Here is a 14,873-nt window from a genome sequence, read left to right as displayed (position 1 = left end):
GAAGCGCTTACTCTTTGTAGCTGAAATATGGAGAACTATTGTATTTTTGGTTCCCTAACTCAGAGGAAACATGTGAGGAATTTGCTGTAATAACTGATGTGAGTTGGAGTGTTTGATTCCTGACACAGAGTGGAGGACAGCATTGTGAGGGGACATTTCATTCAAGATTGTTCTGTTAAGCGGGAGGGAGGTGAACTGCTCACAGTCTATGTCAACGATAATTTCCCTTAGAATATTTAGTGTGTGGTGGTAATGCATATTTAAGCTTATTTATAACAACGTTTGCAAAATCCCAAACTTGGAATAGAACTCTGATCATAGTGGCCAAAGAAACTGACTTTGCTTGTAAGCAAGTTGGATCAAGATCTATATGAGAGCTTTGGGGCTAAGGGAAATAAAGCATCGTCCCGAGAAGGAAGACTTTGCCTTGACAAAACATTCTCTTACAATGTGATCCTCCTAAGAAATCATAAAAGAGCAGTTAGGGACCCATCCATGCATTTTAATATTTGAAGAGTTTCAGACTGACTGCATATTTGACAGCTATAGGAATTTATTTTTATAAGAATTTATCTATAAAAATAAAAGGATATCTACTATCTCTAAATCTATATATCTGAGTTTTAAAAATATAGCTTCTCTTTAGCTTTTGCTAGCATATGCTGTCAAACTCCTTCATGCTGCCAGACTCATCCAAAAATTAATTCTTCTAATGCATGCCATATTTCATATTGTTTTGGCTGCTTTTGTACATTCTGAAGAAAACAGGGAAGATAATGGTTTCCTTTTCCAATTTAATGTATACATGTGATAGAGAAATGTAAGGATGCTGCACTCCCAGAGGATCAAACCTAAAATGGCAATAGATTCGACTGATTTTTTTTAAAAAAGAATCCTACTTTATGTAATCTGGACAATAAGGCACACATGGTTGGATTAAAAATATTGTGTTTTTAAGATCTCTTTCTAATTCTTTATAACCGTAAAGAAATGAGGCTATGTGTTGTTGCAAGAAGTCTTATTGCAAACACATGCATGTGCATGTTTGTGTGTGATTTGTAAATTTAGCTCTAGAAAGATGTAACAATAAAATGAAATTGAATTTAGCCATGGCTCTTACGAGTGTGAGTAAAGTATGCATGTGGAAACCTAAGACGTTAATGAAGTCAGCCTAGACTTTAATGACATTCTGGTGTCTTCAAAAGATCGCCACCAAATAAAGCTTCATGTGTGAAAATGGAAACCCCAAGTAAGAGAAATGTGGGAAGAAGTTCAAGGAACAGAAACTATTTGGGGAAGATGATTTGAATGTCTTCCAAAACCTTCGAGAAGCATTAAGCTCAAGCTCAGCCCTTTGTCTTTGACAAATACCACACTGTGTATCTGCTTGTTATTTCGTGGTCCTGTTGCTCCTGTCAGCTTGTTAAATGGAACTCTGGTTTCAGTCAGGAGATGAAAATGTGGTAATCTCTGTGCTTTGCTCGCCTCGGCGTCCGAGGTGCGGCTGTGCCCGACTGTGTGAGGCCGCCCAGTGCCAAGGGTAACCACTGGCACCTGCACTGGCAGCAACAGACTGAAAATGTTCGTTTAAGATCTTTAGATTGGAACTTGAGCTTTACTTTTAAAAGTTTTATGGCCACAGCACGGTTGACAAAATAAATTACTAAACCAATTGCTTTGGGAGCTTCCAAGCTGTGACATTAAGGTAGCTGCGAGTCATCATTCTTGATGAAGGAGCAGCTTCAGAAATTGTGTGCATCTGACAGAGGTTGGGCAAAGTGTGTAAGTCTGCAGACCTATGGTAAACAGGTCTCATTTCTAAGCATTTGTTTTCAGGAAGGGAAAAAAAGAGCTGTCCATTCTCAATTTTGGACTTATTTTAAATTAATCACAGGGAAATGGGTACCCCATTTAATGACATTGTTTATTCTCACAGAGAAATATTTGCAGTGAAAATGCAAAATATCATTTCTTTTCTCTGCTGAGGCTCCTCATCCTATGGTGCCCACTTTACTCTCCCAGCAGAGAATAGAGAAAAGCAGCAAAGGCAGCATCATGAAACGCAGGGCTGTTAATTCCCAACTCCGTCAGAGTTCTGCCCTCCTTCCCATTTGGGGAGCTGAACTGAGCCATCAGAACTTTCCTTTTACACTCCCTCTAGAATACAAGTCCTGACAAAATTAAAGGGCTTTATACCCCTAAAGCCTCAGAAATTCTACAGGGTACGGTGAGAGTAGGGGTGGGGTTGAAGGGATGAGAAATTCATAGGTTAAAAACAAAAACCTGGGAGAAAAATCCAGGCTCTGCCAATTACTATCAGTGGGACCTCAGCTAGTTACTTAGACATCTGGCCCTCTGCTTACGTGTTTGTGAAATAGAAATGATCATATCTGCCTCATGCACTTGTTGGAAACATATAAAACAAGATAACTTCAGGAGCAAAGTGATTTATATCTGCAATGTTGAAATGGATAAAAAATAAAATATATAGATATGTGAGTGCATAGATGATAAATATGTCATAAAACAAAGGCAGCAAAGTGTTAGCAATTGTAAGGAGAGATGTGGGTGTATGCATGTTTGTTATATAATTCTCTCAACTTTTCTGTGCATTTGAAAGCATCTTAATCAGGAGGAAGCGATTTAGAAGGGCAAATCTTTTCCATGTAAGTATAATTCCTGCATTCCCTGCCTCTAGTTAAATTCCAGATGTAGGCACATGGCCATACTGAACCTCAGCGGAGAATGGAAAAAAAATATATCTTTTTCATGGACCACTGTCAGGCCAGCAAAAATTTAGGAATTTTGTTTCCAAGGAAGAGAGATATTGGGGAAAAGTAGGCACCTTGATTGGTCACGCAAACTTAACTCTCTGTGGCACATGCTACATGCCAAATAACAAATGGTGCCATTCCTATTAAGGAAGGAAAGCGATGCCACCCCTTTTCTTCCTCGGGGTGGAGTGTCCTGCCAAGTCTCCTGTCCTTTCCTGGGTGACCCAGGGGGCTTATTGCTTCCATCCCTGCTCAGCTGGTTTTGCATTTCCGTGGCAGCATTTTACTCCACCCTCCATTGTGCATCCTAGATTCTCTCCAGAGCCCCTCCCAGCGGAGGCCTGAGGTTAGCTTTTGCGTGACATCGGGTCTCTATTCTTCCATGTATTTAAGCTCAAAATGTTTCCTTATGGGGAATTCTCTTAAAAGTCTTCAATATTGTTAACTCTTTGAAACCACTGCTGTGTGAAGGCAGCTGATTGTTCCACTGTGGGTCCCATAGGAAGAAGTTCTGTTGTCTATGGTTCCTCCTCGTTGCCTTCTTGGTGGGCATCCCCTATGAAGCAATGCGGGGAGGCCTCCATGATAGTGCAGGCACTTGGCCTTTAATTTCCATCCAGGGAACTCCCTCCACCTGTCTGTGAGAGAACTGTGTTGTGGAAGCTCACCGGGAACCCTGTGTAAGACCAACACATGGAATGGGCAGAGGAAGACAAACCTCCAAAACACATCGACTACAACAAATACACGAAAACAAACAGCAAGAACATTGAGAATAGGAAGCTCATCATGGAGGAGAACCAGGACAGACATCCACGAAACCCAAAAGAAGAACAAAATTCAAGAAAGACTGGTCAATTGCATCTAAAGCTACTCAGTGGCTAAAAAAGATAAGGGCCGGTCGTTGTCCTTTAGTTGGTGATTTTAACAAAGAGCCATTCCAGGGAAGCAGTGAGGGCGAAAGTCAAATTTCACTAGTATGAAGATGACAGAGAGGTAAAGGAGGGAAGATAGTAACTGTGTAGGAATTCAGCAGCAAAAAGGAGAGGTTTGTGGTCACAAGGGTAATGTGGTGTAGGGAAGGGTTTTGTATTGTTTTTGTTTTTGAGACAGGCTCTCACTCTGTTGCCCAGGCTGGAGTGCAATGGTGCAATCTTGGCTCACTTCAGCCTCGACCTCCCCAGGTTCAGGTGATCCTCCCACCTCAGCCTCATGAGTAGGTGGAACTACAGGCACACACCACCATCCCTGGTTAGTTTTTGTATTATTTTTGTAGGGATGGGTTTTTGCTATGTTGCCCAGGCTGGTCTCGAACTCCTGGCTTCAAGCGATCCGCCTGCCTCGGCCTCCCAAAGTGCTGGGATTACAGTCATGAGCACCTGGACTAGAAAAGGTTTTTCATGATGAGAAAGACTTGAGTGTGATCAAATGCTGATAAGAAGGTACCAGAGAAGAAGCAGAAGTTAATGATACAGAAGAGATAGGAAGTAGCTGCTAGAGAGAGGTTGCTTAGAAAGAAGGTAAGGTACCATCCAGGCAACCGGAGGAGGGATTGGCCTTGGCTAGCAGGATTCCTCTCACATTGGATAGGAGGGTAGGCATATTCCATGGTTTGCATGTAGGTCAGCTGGCACAGGGTAGAATTGTTACTGCTTTATTTAGTAAATGTATTCCTCTAAAGTCATCTGCAATCATATCACATTAGCCCTTTTTGTGACACTGTTGTTTTTTTTTTTTTTTTTTCTGGAGTTTATTAGCAAATGACAAACATTTCATTACCAGTTCCTGCTAAACAATGTCTCCTCTATCCCACACTTAACGCATTTCTGAAACCAAATTCAAGTCCTAACATTTATTTTCATTGAAGGTCATACTATTAGATTTAGATCATGTTTCCGATTTGTCAAAATCTTTTTATATTTTAATTGAACTCACAACATATCACTAATGTGTTTCAGTCTTGTGTTACCCATACATTAAACAATCAGCTGTATGTCTTCATTTAAAGAACTGTCTTTAGCTCTATTTTACTTTTATTTCATCAACTACCGTCTCCCCCAACCCCCTGAGACTCAAGGGAAGAAGAATTAAACTGAATGCTTTGATGATAACTGATAAAGCCTTTTGTCCTAAGAAGTCCTCCCAAATTGGATTAAGTGGATTCATTTGTGTTTTGCGGTGTTTATATTTGAGGAAGACAAGGATGTGAAAGCTCTCACTCTCTCTGTGTTCATTCTCACAAATAGATGGATACTGTCACTTTTCAAGGCTTGTCCATCTGGAATACATCACAAACACATTGCTGGGAAAGTAAAAGTTCCAGAAAGAGCTTCGTTTTCCCCTGGAACTGTGAAATTGAGTGGCCTAGTTCCCTCCTCCATGTCGTTGTAAATTCACAGGAGTGTAATATAAGCTACATTTTTAACCATTTGGGATAGCTTATGATTGAATAATGCTTCCTGCCAGACATGTTTTCCCTTTATTTATCACTTCACTTTTCTCTCTAATTTCAGCAACAGCAATTGCTGGTTATGAAAATGACTCTAATTGTTCAACCTCTCATAACCACATTTAACTACCAAAAACAATCTATCTGCTACTTTGAAAAGCAGTTAAACAGGCAAGCAATTTATTCCTGCCTTCTTGCAGGCAACCAGGAACAGGGCCATGTTCTCTTTGTTCCTTGCACTGCTTTGGAACCATGAGTGCCTCTTTCTAACTTGAATCAAAATCTGCTTGTTCCTAACTGCTGCCTTTGCAATCAGTAATTTGACTCAGTGGGCTTAATTCAAAGCAGGCATTCACATTCTTTAGACTCTTTGTCAGTCTTCCAGGAAATCAAGTTGAACAACAAAAACAAACAAACACTAGCCCTAAATTAAACCGGATAGGGAGGAAGAAACGTCAATGAATGATGAAGCAAAATAACAAGAAGAGTCAGGAGAAATAAATAGAAACCATTTCAAGGCTCCACCTGCCGTGGCCCCATTAGCCCCTCCTTTACCTTCCTTTCCTAGAGGAAATCAAAGCAACTCCTATGAGCAGTCATTCTAGTCAGCTTCCAGACTTCCAGAGCCTGATGAATCTAGCTCCTCCCACCTTGCCTCCAGCAGGTGAGCACACCTGGGATCGCTGCAGGCTGACATTGCATCGTGATTTCTTTGCATCTCAAACAACTGGCAGCCCTGCAGAACCCTCTTCCCCTTGCTGAAATAAAGTAGATGAATTAATTCCCTTTTGAGTTAACTCCTGCCTGGTTCCCGTCAGTAACTACTGATACTGGAATAGAGAAGGAGTTGGCAGCTCTCTTAGAAAACCAAATAGTTTTCCTTCTTTGTGATGTGCTCAACTTTCTCTTGCCCCAGGCTTGAAAATTCATGCCCTGTCTTTAACTTTCCTTGTGTGAATAACCAGGGCTCAACAAGATAATAGTTGGGTTAAATTGTTGCAGAGGCATTCCAAATCTAAAACAGAGATGTTCCCTGGTAAATCTGATTTTATCTAATGTTTCCTAAATGTAAACAGGCCAGAGGGTGTTTCTTTCTGAATACCCTTTAACCAGATACGTTGGAAATCTATTATGTATTGTTTATTTTAATTTCATTAAAAATGTTCTCAGGTTTTAAGTGTGATTTCGTTGTGCTCTCATTTAATTTTTTCTTCTTTTTAGAATAAATTATTGAAGACAGAACTTTTTCAAGGTATTTATAGATATATCTGAGGTATTCAAGATTTATATAAAATGTACAAGTGAAGAGTTACCTTCTAGTGTAGGCCTTAAGCATGTTATCATAGCTATGTGCAGTAAAGGTGATATTAAGTTTATTTAATATTGCTACCATTCCTTCTAATCCTTGAATTTTCTCTGGAATAAAGCTGCAGTGTAATGAATGTGGTTAATAAAAATAGAAGGGTTATGTGTAACTGGAAAATGGGGAAATCACTTTGTTCATTTATGGCAGAACATTTAATTGGGGTTCCTCCACACATGCACATTAGGAAAGTCACTTGTGCTTTAGGTTTAAAAATAATAATTTAACTTCAAACAATCCTTAACTCTTCAAAATGTTTAAGGAATTTAGGGCAAAAAATCTAGATATGCTCCACAACTTTGGTGACAATAAACATGAAATATGGAATCCAATTTTGGAAGAATATAGCCAGTCATCCCTTTAAACCACAACCATTTTCACATAATGTATAGACTCAAAAAACACTGGTGAATCAACTCTGTGCTGTGATGTATATTACTAGTCTATTGGATCTGTGTATTGGGTGTTTGGGGAGCATATTGACATTATGGGCAATGCAGTCATTTCCCATGACATTTTAAAAATCCATTTCTGTATTACATATTCCAATCTAGTGAAAATTAGATATACTCTATTTAGATTTGGCATCCAACACTTGTTGGCCGTGGCATGTGATGTAATTTTAACTGCTCATGTACATTTAGGAGGAGATTGATTTATAGCCGTCTTTGCCTGAGACAAGCACAATTTAAACTAATTCTTATTGATCCAGAAACATTTAAGATTGGTTTTGAAAATTCTCAAGAATAGAGAGCTTTGGATACATTTGAGCCATTTTGCTAAGCATAATTGTCATGTATATAAAAGGATGAAACTGTTAGTACTTATCCTTCTTTGCCTTGGCGTCTTTGTTAGTCATTGCATACCTAAAGGCTAATTTCTGCTCCAGATGCTGTGATGTCTGCCCAGCTGGCCCAGCTGTTAGGATATATGCTATTTGCAAATGGCAACATAAATAGCATATCCAGAATATTTTGCAGGCTGGGGCTTTGCCATTAAAGGCTAAGATATATTTAGTGTCAGGGATAATTGTTTGGTATATTGTAACCAGAATGGAGCTGAGAGAATGCCAATAGGTCTAGCAGAGTGACTCATAAAATAGTCAAATGAAGAAATTATTTACTCAAACATTTCCATATTAGCATGTAATGTGCACTACAAATTGGATTTCCTATGAATGTACAATCATTGTGTGCAGAGTTTGTGTCTGATATTGCAAATGTATCATTTAAGAAGACCAAATTGCATCAGATTCTCTAACCAAGTCTCTTTTAGCATCCGAAGAAGTAGTTCTTCTAATTATTTTCTGATTGCAGGATAGCCTTGTCAGAAATGCTCAACTTGGGGTTGGGAAGAGCTGGGTTCTAAGTTCTAGCGATTTCTATGTGACATTAAACAAATCTCCCATCTTTCCTAATCTTTTCTATTTCTGGTTTCTCAATTTATAATATTGAAGATACCTGCATTTTGACTGTTTTTGTGCTTTGTCAAAGAAAGTTGCTTTATACATGGTCTAGGTCTATTTGCTTTTCAACTTTTTCCCAAGATCTTCTGTCTTTAGATGTATAGTTTTTTCCTGCTTTTTTTTTTTTTTTTTTGGTATCTTTCTGTTTTTAGTTACCTAGGTATTCATAAGGTGATTAGAATGCAACAGTTACATGGCTTCTTAACCACGCATAATTTAGATAAGCATTTCTAAGTAGTACTTCTAATATGCAAGGCAAAGAATATTCTAGAACTCAGTAAGTTTGTTTTTATATTCCAAATTATTTTATTGTTACATCTAAAAAACAGTGGTGTCTGCCCTTATCTGATTCTGGATGCTTCTAAAATATACTGCTGGACAGAAATTTGATTCATTAACTTTTTTGGATCTTAACCTTTTAAAGGTGCAGTATGTCTATTGAATCTACAGCTTTACCGAAGCCCCTGACAAGGCACTGGTATCCACAAGGAAAGGCGAATGTTGATATACAGTGACTGGAACTGATTTTTATCAATGTGGATGGTACCAGACTAAGAAAATTATCCATCTGGGCCATGTAATCTGTCTTTCCAGAAAATCACTGAACTACATATCTAATAACACAGTCAGTGAGATAATTTCCTTTTATTGAGTAATTTCCTCAATTTGGTAGGGATTTTAAAAGCCTAGGGGCATTTTGAGCATATGGTTCAGGAACATTATTTTAAAATGTGAATTATCAATAGAATTTCAATACAATCAAAGTAAAATAACTTACTTCCTAAGTATTACAAATATAAGCAGGATATTTCTACAAAGGCTTTTGCTTTTGAGTGAGAGTTAGGAGCTGGAGATTAAAAGCTTTTCTTCAGCATTGTTAGAGCAGGGTGCATCATTCTCAATTGCCAGTGGTCAATTCTCTCTAGACACAGTTGATCGCTCCTCCCACATGAAACAATTTCTTCACTTGAATTCCTCCAACCTCACTGGCTGTTTCTTCCCAATCTCTGTTGCTGGTTCCCAATTGCGTCACTCCCCACTCATTACTGAAGAGCCCTAAAGTTCAGTCCTTGAACTCCTTACCTATCAACAATCATCCTTGCTTATCTCAGCTAGATTCAGGGCTTTGTATACTGATCAGTTACAAATTTGTATCTCCAGCCCAGACCTGTCTGCTGAATTCCAGCTTGTACATTCTGCTGCCTACTCAGTATCTCCCACTTGGATTTCTAGTAAACATCTAAAATGTGTCATCTCCAAAACTGACTTTCTAATTTAGCACGACACTTACTTTCAAAAAATACACGCACACCTTCTGTAGTTTCCTGCCTCAGGTCACAGCAACTGTATTCTTCCATAGTTCAAGCCAAAATTTTCGGTGATCTCCTTGACTACCCTGTTTGTCTTCCTTTCTGTATAAAATCTCTTAGAGAAAATCTTGTTAGTGCTACCTTCAGAATATCATGGGGTGAGTTCAAGCACTGTGCTTCTTCTTTTCCTTGCATACTTACTCCAGTGGTCTGTCTTGTTGAAATATCTAAGATAGGTGACTGCATAGGCCTCCAGGGCCACTCTTAATTATAGGCCTTGAGCCTCAGGGTTTCCTAGGCTGGGAGGCAGGTAGAATGGGGGTGGAGGGTGGGGAAAGAGAAGAATCTCCATAAAGGTAGAAAATGATTCATCTTATATTTCTCTGCAACTTTTTCACCAGTGCTCAGACTGAAAAAAGATGATGACTGGTGGTCATTAAAAAGTTAATTTTCCATTTATGAGCAACCCTCTCTGGGTCTTTGAGGTCATATATAGACCATGATGAGCTAATTATCTTATAGATTGTATCTATTTTCAGCTGTTATAAGAGTGCTTTAAATTAGACCAATGCTATTTTTAGTTTTTGGAAAGTTAGCTTATAACAAAAATCTTGCTTTTTCATAAAAAAAGTTAAGCATATTAAAAAACAGAAAAATAATACCATATGGAAATAGAGTTGGCTGGGTGTGGTGGCTTTTGCCTGTAATTCCAGCACTTCGGGAAGCTGAGGCGGGTGCATCACTTGAGGCCAGGCCTGGCCAGACATTGTCTCTACTAAAAATACAGAATAATTTCTGTGGTGGTACACGCCCGTAATCCCAGCTACTGGGAAGGCTGAGGCATAAGAATCGCTTGAACCTGGAAGGTGGAGGTTGCCGTGAGCCGAAATCATGCCACTGCACTCTAGCCTGGGTGACAGAGTAATACTCTGCCTCAAAAAAAAAATAAAAAATAAAAAATAAAAAAAAATAAAGAAAGTAGAGTGAAATACCACAGATATAGGAAGTCTAGACAATATCAAAGGAATAAGATGATGCGATTGTGAACTAGGAAAGGGTAGATGAGAGCATTTATTTATCTAAGATCTTTTGTATAGATAAGCAGAGTAAACAATCACCCTTATATATGTAGCTCTTCAGTCTGCACCAAGACACTGTCCGAGTGGGAAATAGGGAGACTCAAGCAAATATCCTGTTGGTATTGTCTCTTTATCCTGCTTTAAAAAACACTAGGATCTGGACTGTGAAATCTGAGACCAGTCTCTGAAGAGATACAGATGAAAGTGAAAATGCTACTCTATTTTCTATCACCCAATTTCTTGTCACAGTTACTATCATTAAAACATATTAAAAACATGGAAAGGGCTGAAAGGGAAGCTACAAATCTAATAAGATTTGTAATATAAATAATCCTCAGTATGTTTTTATTCCCAATTGCCTTGCCTCCTTAGGCTCTGATATTTAAAGATCGGGTTAAATATCTCCTTTTCTGTGTATAAGGTATTGGCACGATTTTTTTTTTTCTTATTCACTTCTTCTCATCAGGCAGGTGGTTGAAACTACGTAATGCTTGTCTTTTATGGCCATTTTCAGAGAGAATCATTTTCACCAGGGGACGATCTCCTGTGTTTTTTGTTTTGTTTTGTTTTTTTACCCTTTTCTCTCAATCTCATCTCAAAGATAGATGGGAGTTAACAACTCTGGTTAAAATTATGCCCATTTTCAAATGCTTTCTTTATACTTTTTAGCCTTCCATAATATAAATAACATTGTGGTGCTATTGTAATAAGAAATCCAGGAAAAAGAAACACCTTACTGTCCCAGACTGATCTTAGTTTCAGAAAACTGTACCCTCAGATAGTGGTTATACATAATACTTATCCACTGCACCCAATCACCAGGGTGCTATTTTTTAATGAGACATCCAGAGAAGTTTCTGAAGGCATGACTTAATCATCAAATTACCAGATTTTAAAAGGCTATTACATGTTTCTATCTCTGTTCATTGATTCTGCATGAGTCATCATCGTTGCAAAGGAAAATGACATTTCCCCCACTGGAAATTGGCAGAATACATACAGAAGGCTTAACTTCTAAAGTTCTCTGCATATGGGGCTCTTGAGCTGTTATATCCTCTAGAAACCTTGGTCATTCAGATATTTGTGATTTGTGTAGCGTAGAATGTACTTCACCAATCTTCCTTCTCCACAGAGTATGACAACATTCTCTACTGCGTTCATATGACCTTTTTATGTTTCTTGTACAACAGTATTTGCATTCGAATTGGTACCTTAAATTATAATCTCTAAACAAGATTTCTTGGTGCGTTTCATTGGAACAGATGCAAAGAAAGAGATACAGGATAGGATTTATCAATGGCCTGGCTCACAGGGCCTTATACAGTATGTTCCTGACCTCTCTGGTGGAGTTTAATGGAAATGGCTTTGGAGACAGGCAATACTGGGTTCAAGCCTTGTCTCTGTGGCATACTTACTCCATGAATTTAGGCAAGTTACTTGTCTCTTCACATGGTCATTGAGAAAAAGAAATAACAAATCTGTGTCAGTAAGGCACCTGGGACAGGTAGCCTCTTGAAGGATGTTACTTTTCTTTTTCCCAGACTGTCCTGTTGCCATCTTCACACTTTTGCCTAAATGCAGAGTTTGTTTGTTTTTTAATAGCTAGGGCATTTTAATCATTTTGGTTAATTGAGAAGTATCTGAAGCAGTTTTAAAGAAAAATAGGGAGCACTGGCCAGGTGCGGTGGCTCACACCTGTAATCCCAGCACTTTAGGAGGCTGAGGCAGGTGGATCATAAGGTCAAGAGATCAAGACCATCCTGGCCAACATGATGAAACCCCGTCTCTACTAAAAATACAAAAAATTAGCTGAGTACGGTGGTGTGCGCCTGTAGTCCCAGCTACTCAGGAGACTGAGGCAGGAGAATCACTTGAACCCAGGAGGCAGAGGTTGCAGTGAGCCGAGATTGTGCCACCGCACTCCAGCCTGGTGACAGAGCAAGACTCCATCAAAAAAAAAAAAAAAGGAAGCATTATGTTTGAGTGCTCAAGCAGTTTTAGTATATGAACAAGTCAAACTCAATATAGTCATGTCAGAGACATTAGCTGCATGTGTGGGAATGAGAGTGGAGTGTCACAGGAGGCTGAAATCAGAGCCAACCCAGAGTGTTGAACATGATTTCAACTCTTCCAATTGACATGATATTTTTTCCCTGTTTGAGGAGTTAAAAATGCTCTAGCTTGCTATATGTTGTGTTTGCCACCTGTATAGTGGGCTGGAAAAGTGGGGGGTGGGGGAGCCAAAGGCAATGGCTAATTAGAAAAGTGTATTTGAAATGTCTTGAATGCTTCAAGAAATAAAATTAACTGACACTACAGCCTTACCAAATTGATGATGATGATATTGGGCTTCCTGTGATTCCAGTGAATGTGGGTTTTAACAAAATACACCCACCTTATTGTCAGTTCATCCTTGCATTATTGTGGGAGAAAAACTTCTAATGTTCAATTTCTTGTATAGTCATACAACTTAAGTTTGTAATTTCAGTATAATCTTGCCTTCACCTGCCTATTTACAACTTCCTGAAAATATATTGAGCGTGGATCCTGTGTGTAAGTGAGACTGTCTTCGCTAAGAGCTTCTTGCAACCACAGGAAAAGGGGAAAAAATGTTGTTACAGCTGATCATTGCCAGAAGGTGAAAGTTCAAGAAGTAGAGAAAAAGAAGATTGTAGCATGTAATCAGAGTTCTTGGTTGCATGCTACAGAATCCATTCTATGTAGTTTAATCCGGGAACAATGCAGCCAGGGATGACACCTCAAAAATGCCCAGCCTCAACACTAGACTGTCCTAGCAGAAACACTACTGCTGCTATTACCCACATATTGTCACTTACGACATTAAAGTCCAGGGGCCAGAAACTCTGGCACAGCTCCTCAAAAGAACCAGATACTCTGCCGCCATGCTTTCTCCCAAGCAGCCATTCTTTCACACACATTTGGGTTGGCTTGGTGGCTCCATGTTAATTATAGGCTAGCTCCCAGGGAACCTGGAAAATGTAGTTTTCGCTTTTTGTCTTCTATAGTGTAGCAATCAAAGTAAGCTAGAAGGGTGTTGGAATAGATGCTGGTTGAACTGCTTGTTAATATCTGCTCCTGATGGAATTAAACTGAAAGATGTACAGGTGTTTACTCCTCAGTGATCCATGTTGGAACGTCACTTTCTGTTTTCAGAAGCTTATTACTATATGTAAAAAACAACAACGACAAAAACTATTGCTTTTTTCTTCTGCACTTGATCAAAATTCTGTTTAGGTATCCACATTTTACCATTATATGTATTCAACAGTGCAGAATGCTGGTGACCAGTTTTACTTGTTAACCAAGGCATGGCTGAGTCCTCAGAGACTTTTAATTTGACTCCATTCTTAGGATGATGTGCTGCATTTTCTGCAGTGGCACCCACTGGAGTGCAAAAGAAAAACTGGATTTTCCAGGTTGAGCAGAAACATGGATGCCATACTAAATTCTGAATAGACACATTCATGCATCTTCTTGTCCACCAGCTGCAGGAACTCAGGGGTTTTACTACTTCATCCTTTTATGCCCAACACCCTATCAGCGCCAGAGGCAGCTTGGCTGCATGCCGATGTCAGTGTAGAATTATCATTCTATCCTCACGGGCTCATATCCTTTGTCAAGTCACCAAACCCTCAGAAATCTTGATGAGTCATCTACCTAGATGTTTTTGTTCATTTGTAAGATGAACTTGTACGAAGTTTTGAGTTTTCTTAAGATTTTAGAGATATAAATAAATCATTAATTAAGGATTTAGAATTCACTAAGAATAAAAGCTTTAAAAGGTAGTGATTTGGAAGATATGCTTAGTGCTGGAAGATGTTTAAGGGTCAACTATTCTGACTTAGAGGAAGATAAAGCAAGTAGTAGGTAAGGGATTTGCCAAAAAATTACATAGCTTGTTAATATCAATGCTGAGATTGAAACTCAAGTCCTCTGCCTGCTGGACGGGGAATGTTTCAAAGGTGCTTGATACTAAAGCATAGGTCCTAAGTCCTCATCATCCTGTATGAAGCATGCACATGATGCCACATGGTAGCTGAGGCCATGCTCTGAAGGATGTCTACATGAAACAACCATGAAAAATCATATAATATGGGTTATATTCCCAACCCACATCTTCTCAAATTCACTAGAAGGTGTCCATTTTGTTGACAAAACTGAATTTGAAGTATATGCAATAAATGACACCAGCATTATTTTTATGGCTAAAAGTACTTTAAGAGCACTCTTCCTGTTTTTAATCACTAGCATTCTTTTAGCTGCAGTCAGCCATATTTGTTGCTTGCCCTATAAGCATGTTTTTGTTTGGTTTGCTCTAATTCTTTGCCCTCTTAAGGGAAAAGCAAGGGAGGTTTATGAAGGGCCTTAAAATGAGAGAAACTAATTAATTGCTGACTTTTTATATTTATCAG

The 14,873-nt window shown here is 38.9% G+C and overlaps 1 protein-coding gene across 4 annotated transcripts in view; it reads left to right on the top strand.

Moving 5' to 3' along the window:
- MACROD2 (mono-ADP ribosylhydrolase 2) overlaps positions 1–14,873 on the top strand; it is a 2,131,323-nt gene that overhangs the window by 952,520 nt on the left and 1,163,930 nt on the right. The gene's annotated exons all lie outside the window — the stretch shown is intronic.

Source organism: Hylobates moloch, unplaced genomic scaffold (assembly GCF_009828535.3).
Source record: "Hylobates moloch isolate HMO894 unplaced genomic scaffold, HMol_V3 SCAFFOLD_21, whole genome shotgun sequence".
NCBI lineage: Eukaryota > Metazoa > Chordata > Mammalia > Primates > Hylobatidae > Hylobates > Hylobates moloch.
This window is presented reverse-complemented; position numbering and strand designations above follow the sequence as displayed.